The sequence below is a fragment of the Miscanthus floridulus genome, chromosome 4 (genome assembly GCF_019320115.1).
Source record: "Miscanthus floridulus cultivar M001 chromosome 4, ASM1932011v1, whole genome shotgun sequence".
Classification (NCBI taxonomy): Eukaryota; Viridiplantae; Streptophyta; class Magnoliopsida; order Poales; family Poaceae; genus Miscanthus; species Miscanthus floridulus.
Window position 1 is genome coordinate 114711269 of NC_089583.1, and position 9078 is coordinate 114720346.

At 42.1% G+C, this 9078-nt stretch overlaps 1 pseudogene; it reads left to right on the plus strand.

The window, feature by feature from the left end:
• The first annotated feature begins 3633 nt into the window (after positions 1-3633).
• On the plus strand, positions 3634-8566 carry LOC136552726 (zinc finger CCCH domain-containing protein 62-like; annotated as a pseudogene).
• Positions 8567-9078: the final 512 nt, after the last annotated feature.

Here is a 9078-nt window from a genome sequence, read left to right on the forward strand (position 1 = left end):
AACTCGTGATAATCAAAGAAGACATGTCAACATCTCATTGATCTGATTTTGTGCATATTACGGGCCCCACATGGAGATACACAAAGGTGCTAGAACTCCTATATATAATGACTGCAGCATGCAATAGCTATATAACCCTTCAGTTCTAAGTCTTCTATTTCCATGTTCCTGCTTGTTGAACAGTCGCTGCAAGTGTGTAACAGGGAAAAACAATCAGAATATGTTTTTGTTGTTGTATGCCTATACTGAGTTTCAATTATGGGCAGTATACTTTAGGTTTACTCAATCAGAACTATGGAGATTGGAGAATAGGATAAGCGTGATACATTTGTCTCATGTGGAAGGGAACTTTGCTAATATCATGTGGAACCGAAAGTGATGATGGAGCTTAAGCTATAACCTAGTCCAGCCAGAGATGCTTTTTTTATTACTTATTTACCTTTTTATTTTTCACTTGTTGGTTTAGAAAATTAGAAGGTTTCAAATAAAGATGAGTTGAGCTCCAAATGTGCCCAGTAGCAACTCCATCTATGGGATACAATTCAATATAGCAATGCATCAATAATTTTAAGTGCTGATGGTCATATAAAAGTTTTGTAAGATCATAGTTTTATAAGAGAACAATATTTTCTGAAACTAAGCATATCTCACAGATATTGTCATAAAAACTGAGGCCATGCATAAGTATGCATCACTAAGTTTCTTTAAGTGGCACAACACAAAAATGTCTTGTATAACCTTTAATGAATGATGAAGAACTAGAGTACTTGAAGGGTGATGCATTAAACTTGACTGCCTAAGAATGGGGAGACTGTCTAGGAGGTAATGAATGCTTGTGTCATGGTTGTGTCGCAGGCAACATAAGCATCCATTCCATAGCATACTGAATTACTGATATAGGTCCTTGACTGAAGCCATACAATCTACTACATGTCGCTGCTAAATAGTACCACATTGTCCTCATTGACTGAAGCTATACATACATACAGTACTACAAGACATTGCTAATGCACGATCATGATTGAAGCACCCACTGATTGAAGGCATACAACTACTGCATGTAGTGGCTCCTACACCATACGACTATCTCCTGAACATCTGCGCTCTGTGCGTCTAAAAGAACTTCACAGCAGCTGGGCTTGCAAACAAAGGATATTAAACAAATAGGAATTCCATCTTAATTTCACAAATTTTAGACAAGCAGTCATCAAGCATGTATTTTATCAGTGAAAAAAATCTATGATAACCGAAAGAAACATGTGTTGGCATCTTGCCATATCTAATCCTATTGATTTCTATAATATTTTGGTAAGAGGCTATGTGCATGCAAAAGAATTTCACAAACAGCTGGGCTTGGTAACAAAAAATATGAAGCAAATATGAATTTCCATCTCATTCTAATTCTAAAACAATGTCTTAGGGATGAAAAGTCAACAATAACTTAAGACTGCTCATCCTCAAAGCTTATGTTTCTGCTTTGCGAGATCAGTTTGTTTTAGACATCTTCAAATTAACAATTCATGAGACACGCACAAGCATCACAGTGAATATCAAAGAGGACCGGCTAGAAGCAGTACTGCAAAAGAAGGTCTCAAACACAGCCCGGATAAGCATCGATTCATGGCTGTTTACCTCATTGCCTCATGGGCATTCCGTCGAACGCCACCTGTGTGCTATTGATGTCACATCCGGTCCAGCGTTGGTGAGTGCTGCCGGGGCAGTGAACGCCAATTTAGGTGGACGGGATGCCGTTGCTGCCGTCCCCTTCGGCTTGGGGGCCGCCGGGCATGGCAAGCCGCTTAGCTTGCACGCCCCTTTCTGTGGCTTCACCTGGACTGCCGTTATCTGTAGCTCGCGGCGCGTGGTGGTGCTGCCAAGCGGGCGCTAAGGAGGAGCGGGGGCGCTTGATCCCCGCAGCGGCGTCATGTCCTGCGAAGAAAAGCTCGGTTTGCCCCGGCACCGCTCCAATGGTGGACCGCGCTCACGTTGTGGAGGGCGCACCCGTGACGCGGTGCCCGTGCTGGTAGTCCACGGCCACAGCTGCGCGCCTCGCTAGTACGGAGGCCGCGGCTTCCGCTAGCGCGGAGGACAGAACGTACGCCAGCACCGCTGCGGGTGCGTCGGCAGCTGGAGCGACGTGCGCTGGGGTCGCCGGGGCCGCTGGGACCCCCACCCGCGCCGGGAACGCCGCGCCCCTGCCCGCGCCGGGAGGAGGAGGAGGGAGGTGCGGGAGTCGAGGGCGAGGGGAGCGGCCAAAGAATCAGCCCGCGACGAAGGTTCGCGATGGCTCGGGTCGACGATAAAGCGGGCGAGGGACCCGACCGATCCGCAATCGGACGGACGAGATCGCTTGCTCGCCCGATCCAACGGTTAGCGGGTTTGCGGGCGACGTGGCACAATGATTTGCCCGCTTTTGGAGGCAGGATTCCTATATTGAGATATCGATGAGATGGAACTGTGCCAGTTTTTTGAATCTCTGATGAAAATTAGCATGTAAATTTGCAACCTCTAATTGATTCTATTTTCTACATCTTAGAATAAACTTGAATATGTGCAATAAAATAAGTATTACTTTTTACTGGATGCATGACGTTTAAAATGGTATGGAATATGGCAACAAGATTGTATTAATTTGACAAGACATAAGAGGGAATCATTTTATTTCTTTTTTTTAGAATGTCAGAACTACTACTCTGTAGCCGGCTACAAAATAACTTATTCTGTAGCCACTTTGAGTTACGATAATTACTATGTTAATTTACGAGATTATAGTAACTCCTTACTAAATGGTTTACTATAACGTTATGGTAAATATCACATGTGTTATAGTAACCCAACTATCGTAAATATGTATTGACATTATCGTAAATTAGTATATAAAATTATCGTAAATAGAGGTGGCTACATAATAACTTATTTTGTAGCTGACTACGATATATATATATATATATAGTTTTACCATGTTTCACCCTTAGCGCCAGAAATCAGTGCCCTCACATACTATGTTGTTAAGCCATGCCAATGTCATGGCTTATTTGTAATTATAAGAAATGAATTTTTACTCGAGTTGTTTAATTTATAGTCCATCTTTAGCTTTGACTTAAATCAAATTTCTCCAAATCTGACCAATTTATTGAAAAATGCACTGACACATACAACATCAAATTAGTTTAATTAAACTCTCCAAAGAATATAAAGTGCATTTATTTGAATTTATAGGTGTTGATATATTTTTGTTTTTTTTTTCTAAAAACTTCATCAAAATTAGAGGAGCTTGACTTATAATGATAAATCTCGAGTAGATTATATTTGCAATAGAGTAGTCATCAAATAGATTTCTTATTGATTTTGCTTTCTTTTCTTTTTGAAAGCGTTGGTGATACGAGCTACGTATTATTCCTCTCATCTGACTATCTGAGCCGTCCATTATGTGTCGAACACGCCCATTCAAATGTCCTTGAGCTTTAAAATCTGGATTTCGAAATTCGAAAGCAGAGTGAAATCCCCCACGGCTAACGTTTTGAACTTCGAAGGGAAACCTGCTCTGCTCGAGACAGAGAGGCAATCTGCCCCATTCCATTCCAAAGCGAAACAGAGGGGAAGGCGGGGGCGGGAGGCAATCGGAGGGCGAGGAGGAGGCGAAGGCTTCTCCACTTGAGCGGCGGGATGCCGGTAACGCGTAGGCGCGCCGCCGCGGGGGCGGTGGTGCAGGTGGTGGAGGGGGAGGAGGGGCGCGATGCGGCGATCGACATATCCTCTGATTCCGATGCGGGGTCAGAGTCAAGGTCGGAGGATGAGGAAGATTCAGAATCGGAGGAAGAGGAGGATACGAGCGACGAGGACTTTGTCGACGTCAGCGACAGCGACAGCGAGGCCGGTGATGGGGAGGGCAGCGGCGAGGAAAACGAGGAATCGGAGGCGGAGGCTGAGGCTGAGGCTGAGCAATTGGGCGCGGATCGGAGCGAGGTCGCCTGCAACAAAATCACTAGTCTCCTCAGCAGTAATATCCTCTATCTCCTCTATCTCGTTTTAATGGGTTGCTGACTTGCTGTTAAGACTGTTCATAGATATTCAGAAATAAGTTACAACATGTAGGCGTTTAGGTGACAGTATCAAATGGTGGAAGCGTGGAAGTTGGAACGGGATTAGGTGCACGTAGAGAGCTAAGCAGAGCTGTTTTGGGGGCATTAAATTTTTTGCATCACTCGTGTGGTTCTATGATTTAATGCAGCTGCAGCGTGCCAATCTGATCGTCTGATGATAGGATAAATTTACAGATACTTCATCTGACTACTTTTTGAAGCTTATTTATGTATCCATTCTAGTGATGTGCAACAGAAACAGTTTAGACATCTTAAGGAAGTATGACCCCCAAAATTGTTACACTGTGTGCGACAGAAACTAGAAGGAACATGCTAATTGATTGTTTGGCTTCGGGGATTATGTGCTTATCTCTAGCTGCTTGGGAGGCCGTAGATTGTTGCTACTACTGTAAGCTCATGTCAGTCCCTTTTTGCTTCTGCTTCCGCTCCTACAGCTGTTCTATTGAACCATAATTTATTTCTTCTTATTGATTGACAACTCAAAATACATCCAATGTAAATTGGTTTTCAAACGGAGCTTGATGCAATCCTTGTCATGTTTGAGACTAAGTTGAGCTTGTCTCGTAATAATACTGCTAATTTTGATTTACTTCAGTGGGTTTCAGGAGTGAACTGAATTGGATCATTTGTTCTATGCTGTTCTTTTCCTACATGAACTGAAAGCCAGGATTTTCCTGTAGGTGGGAAGAGTCTGGAGGGTTTAAAGTTGGTAGAGTGCAAGGCGTATTTAAAGAAGAATGGTCTTAGCCAAACTGGGGGCATAGACACTTGTGTAGACAGAATATTGCTTCGCTGGAGGTTATATATCATATATCTTTCCCACTTCTGAGTATATTCAGCCATTTGACGCTCATTTAGTTAGAATCCAATTTAAGAGAACACTCCAGTGCAATATATTCAGGTGGGGAATTCTTTTCCCCTCTGGTGATCCATGTTTTTTTTAAGAGAGCACTAGTTCCTGTGTCATTTGTTTGTTCATAATATCTTCTTTTTATATTTACCTGGCATTATTATGCACGGAGGGTTCACCCAGGTGATCTTAATCTTGCTTCATTTGATGTGCCTAGATGTAGCATTGTGACATTTTTCAGAACTTGGCACACATTGGCACATGTAATATTTATCACCCCTTTCTTGATAGGTTTAAAGATGGGGATCCAGAGAGAATTTATCCACGGTCATCCTTCTGTGTCAACTGTAAAGGTGTGGTCCTACGTGGAAACAAACTTTCATTTAACTGCATAGCAAATTATCCACGGCAATAATCATACTCTCTCAGTGCAGGTGATGTTTGTAGGGGCGATGCCGTCCTATTCAAACAGAAGGTGTATGAGAAGAGGTAGGCATCTGCATTTGCATTGTCTAATCTAAGCCTCTTTGAAATGGTAACCCTATCTTCTATTCGGAAACTTTGACAGTGGAAAAAGGCATGCAAAATGTATAGGTAAGCGTATAGTAGCTGGCAAAGTCATCAAGGAAAGTTATGGTAAACAAAAGCAGTAACACACTTTCACGGTAAGCTTTGTTTCAACAGTTTTGTACTACTGTTTCATTTGAGTCTTGTGATCATTTACATACTACATTACTTGTCCAATTCAATAGATTCAAGTGTTTTGGAGCAAAGGACCTGGGAAATTACCACCTTTGCATCTGTTGCTTGTCAAAGGGCGCAACCTATACAGAATGATGACTTTTCGTCAGGTAACAAGAGCTCTCCACTTGAATTGTTACTCTGTTTTCGACCTGTCACTTGAGGTTGTTTCTGCGGCTCATTGTATCATAAGAAACAATCAGATCGTCTTTAGGAGTTCAAACTTGTGTGACGATACAATTCTCAAATGTAATAGAGTAATGGAACTGTCCAGCATCAGTACTGGCCATACATTGGAGGTTCATATTTACAATTCTTTTTCCATCATTATATCATAAGAAACAATCAGATCGTCTTTAGGAGTTCAAACTTGTGTGACGATACAATTCTCAAATGTAATAGGGTAATGGAACTGTCCAGCATCAGTACTGGCCATACATTGGAGGTTCATATTTACAATTCTTTTTCCATCAGTCTGTGTGCTCTGTATACAGTAATGAAACTTCAGGAAACCCTATGTTTCTAAAATAAAAGAAGCATTTTTCATGAATATGAATGCATCCTGTCAGATATCCAAGATGACTATCTCCACATTTCTCAAACTGTATTTTTTTTAATCAATATTCTCTCCCCCTATTCGAGTTTTTTAATCATATATCAATAGAAATGGGATGTGGGAAATATATTTCTCAGTTTTATGCAATTCTCATCTTGGAAGGTATCTACACATTTCTCAGATGATGGTTTTATACCAACATTGTCCATGGGATGGCCTTGTGTGATTTTGAACTTCACATCATTTGTTTGTCTTATATCTAGCCTTGGGCAAATGAAGTAGAAAGGCTGAAGGTTCTAGAAGAGAAGCACAACAGAGGGGACGATGCAAGGCGTGTTCGTGCTTTGAACAGACCTAATTCTGCTGGAAACAGTAATTTCCATTCTCAAGATGGTTTGCGCATATCTCTGCATTAATTTAATTCTGAACTTGGTCTTCTTGTCCGCACTTGCTTGAAATCTCATAAACACTGTTACTTGATCTTGATGTGTGATGGTATTGCATGTCTAGGTTCATATTTAATCACATTCATCAAACGCGACAAATTATAGTTTTCTTGTTTGCTGTTAATATCTTGCTACTAGTTTATAATGAGTTTTGGCATTTCACACAAAATTACAGTTAGATGTTACATGTGAACATTTCTTAGTTATAGGAGTATTTAGTAATTATTAGTAGGCAGTAAAATTTAATGTTTGGGTTGATGTATTAATTGGCACTGGAAGCTCTAGAAGTTCAATGCAGACTTGCAGAGCCAGCTGTATCTCATATGGAATCAACTAAAATTCTGAATCACAGGGCTGGAGAACAGCAGGGGCAGTAAAATGAATAACACGTTTAATTCTTGTCTCCCTGAATTCAAGAAGAGAAGATGTATTCATATATTTCCTTTTAAGGAACATTACATCTTTCTAGGTTCATGGAACAATTCATGCATGGTATTGTCTCAATGAAGCATCTTCTGTTCTTGTGGATCTATGCTCTACTTAGTAGAACATGTGAGCTCTAGGTCTCTATTGCATTTGTTTTGTTAAGCCATTGAGTCAAGCTGCAATGCTTAATGGTCATTTTACTTCAATCCCGTTTTCTTCAGTCATGTGTTTGTTCTACCTAACGATTTCTATTCCCTTTGTTTTTTGTCGTTCATATAGCTCTTAAAGGCAAGAAAAAATTGGACAAAGAAAAGCACAAGTCTCGATCTGGAAGGCCTCCCTGCCAATCTAATATCACTGAATTGGATAAAGGCAAAAAACGTCCAGCACAATCCTCCAAGTTTGATCTGCCTAATAAAAGATCTAAGAAAGAAGGGTCCCAAGTGCCTTCTGGAAAAGAAACCACTGGTGGTAGGAAGGCAAAGAAAAATCATGCTCGCCAAGATAAGAGCATTTGTACTGGTCATAACAGTTCTCTATGCAATGACAACAGGGAGAAGAATCATGCTACCTTTCAGAAAAACTGTCACGCTGTGCCTCTCAACAAGGGTCCATCTAGCTCAAAAGTTGGGATGAACAAAAGGGCGGCTGGTTCTGGGTGGAACAGAATTGGTGGCACACACAATCAATTAGAAGAAAGACACATAACTCCAGCTGCCCATATTGAGGCAAATCATGGAAATTTTGTTTTAGTACAGCATCCTTGTGTTGAGAGGCTTCAACGGCCTACTGAATTGCGTGAAGTTGCCCACGGTTTACTGACTCGACCCGGTGGCAGCCATCCAGATGTACTATCCAACGCTACAATGGGTCTCCGACATCAAAGTGGAGCAATGGCTGGTGTGCATACACCTGCATATTTCAGGGGACTTCCACCCAATCAACAGAGGGTAGCATTTCCTTTAGCCAACATGCCACAAACTGTGTACCATCCTCATCCAGAAGAAGCATATGTTGTGCCACACTTCAGATATCCTAGAGGGAGTACTGGTTTCCGTCGATAAGACAGTCTGGTTGATGCCAGCTTCATTTTGATAATTGCATTGGTGGTAACTGGTAAGACATGTGGTCTTGGTTTATTTTCATTAGTTCCATTTCGTTGTTATGAGTATGTAGCATTTTCCTCTTACCTTGTGTGCAGAGGCCAGATCAGTGTTTCGTCTTGGAATAAAGCTTCCTTCGTATTGGGGGGGGGGGGGATCTGTACCTCAATTAAAGGACTTGATTTTCTTCGCATTTGTGCAGGATGTGATGGAAATGCAGTGCTACCATTGACTTGATTGAGCGGCCACCGCGATTGCCACGTGAGGGCCTTCTTTATACATACATAAGATGGTTAAGAAAACAATACCAGGGCTTTGTGTGTTTCAAACGGGAAGGTTAGGAAATATCACCATCTTTTTGTCGATTGAGTTCGTATCTTTTTTTTTCGAACGTGCCTCGGGCACGGTTTTCATTAAGCAGGAGAAGATAGTTTACTCGAAATTACAAATAAATGCCCTGGTAATCCATCGATTACCAAAGCACAACGGCCCACGGGCAGCAAGCGAATTTGATTTACATACTACTATGCTTGCGACGGGAAGGACATGACCAGCTTGTATCCTGCCAAACACGACTCCTCGGCCTCGCCCAAGATCGAGCAAGCCAGACCAACCGCGTCAGTAGAAACTCCATCAAAAGTGCACGAGTTCCTCTCCTTCCACAGTCTCCCGCCATCGCCGGTTTGACAACGAGCTTTCTTTTGCGCATCCAGCATTCCATGACATCCTCATTGACGAGCACATCTCCCTCGGCCATGTAGTGAAAGAACTTGGTGTTTGCTAGGTCGCTAACGACATTGCGACGGGAATGGCCATTCAACCCGCACACATTCCAAACAACGCAGTTGTATGA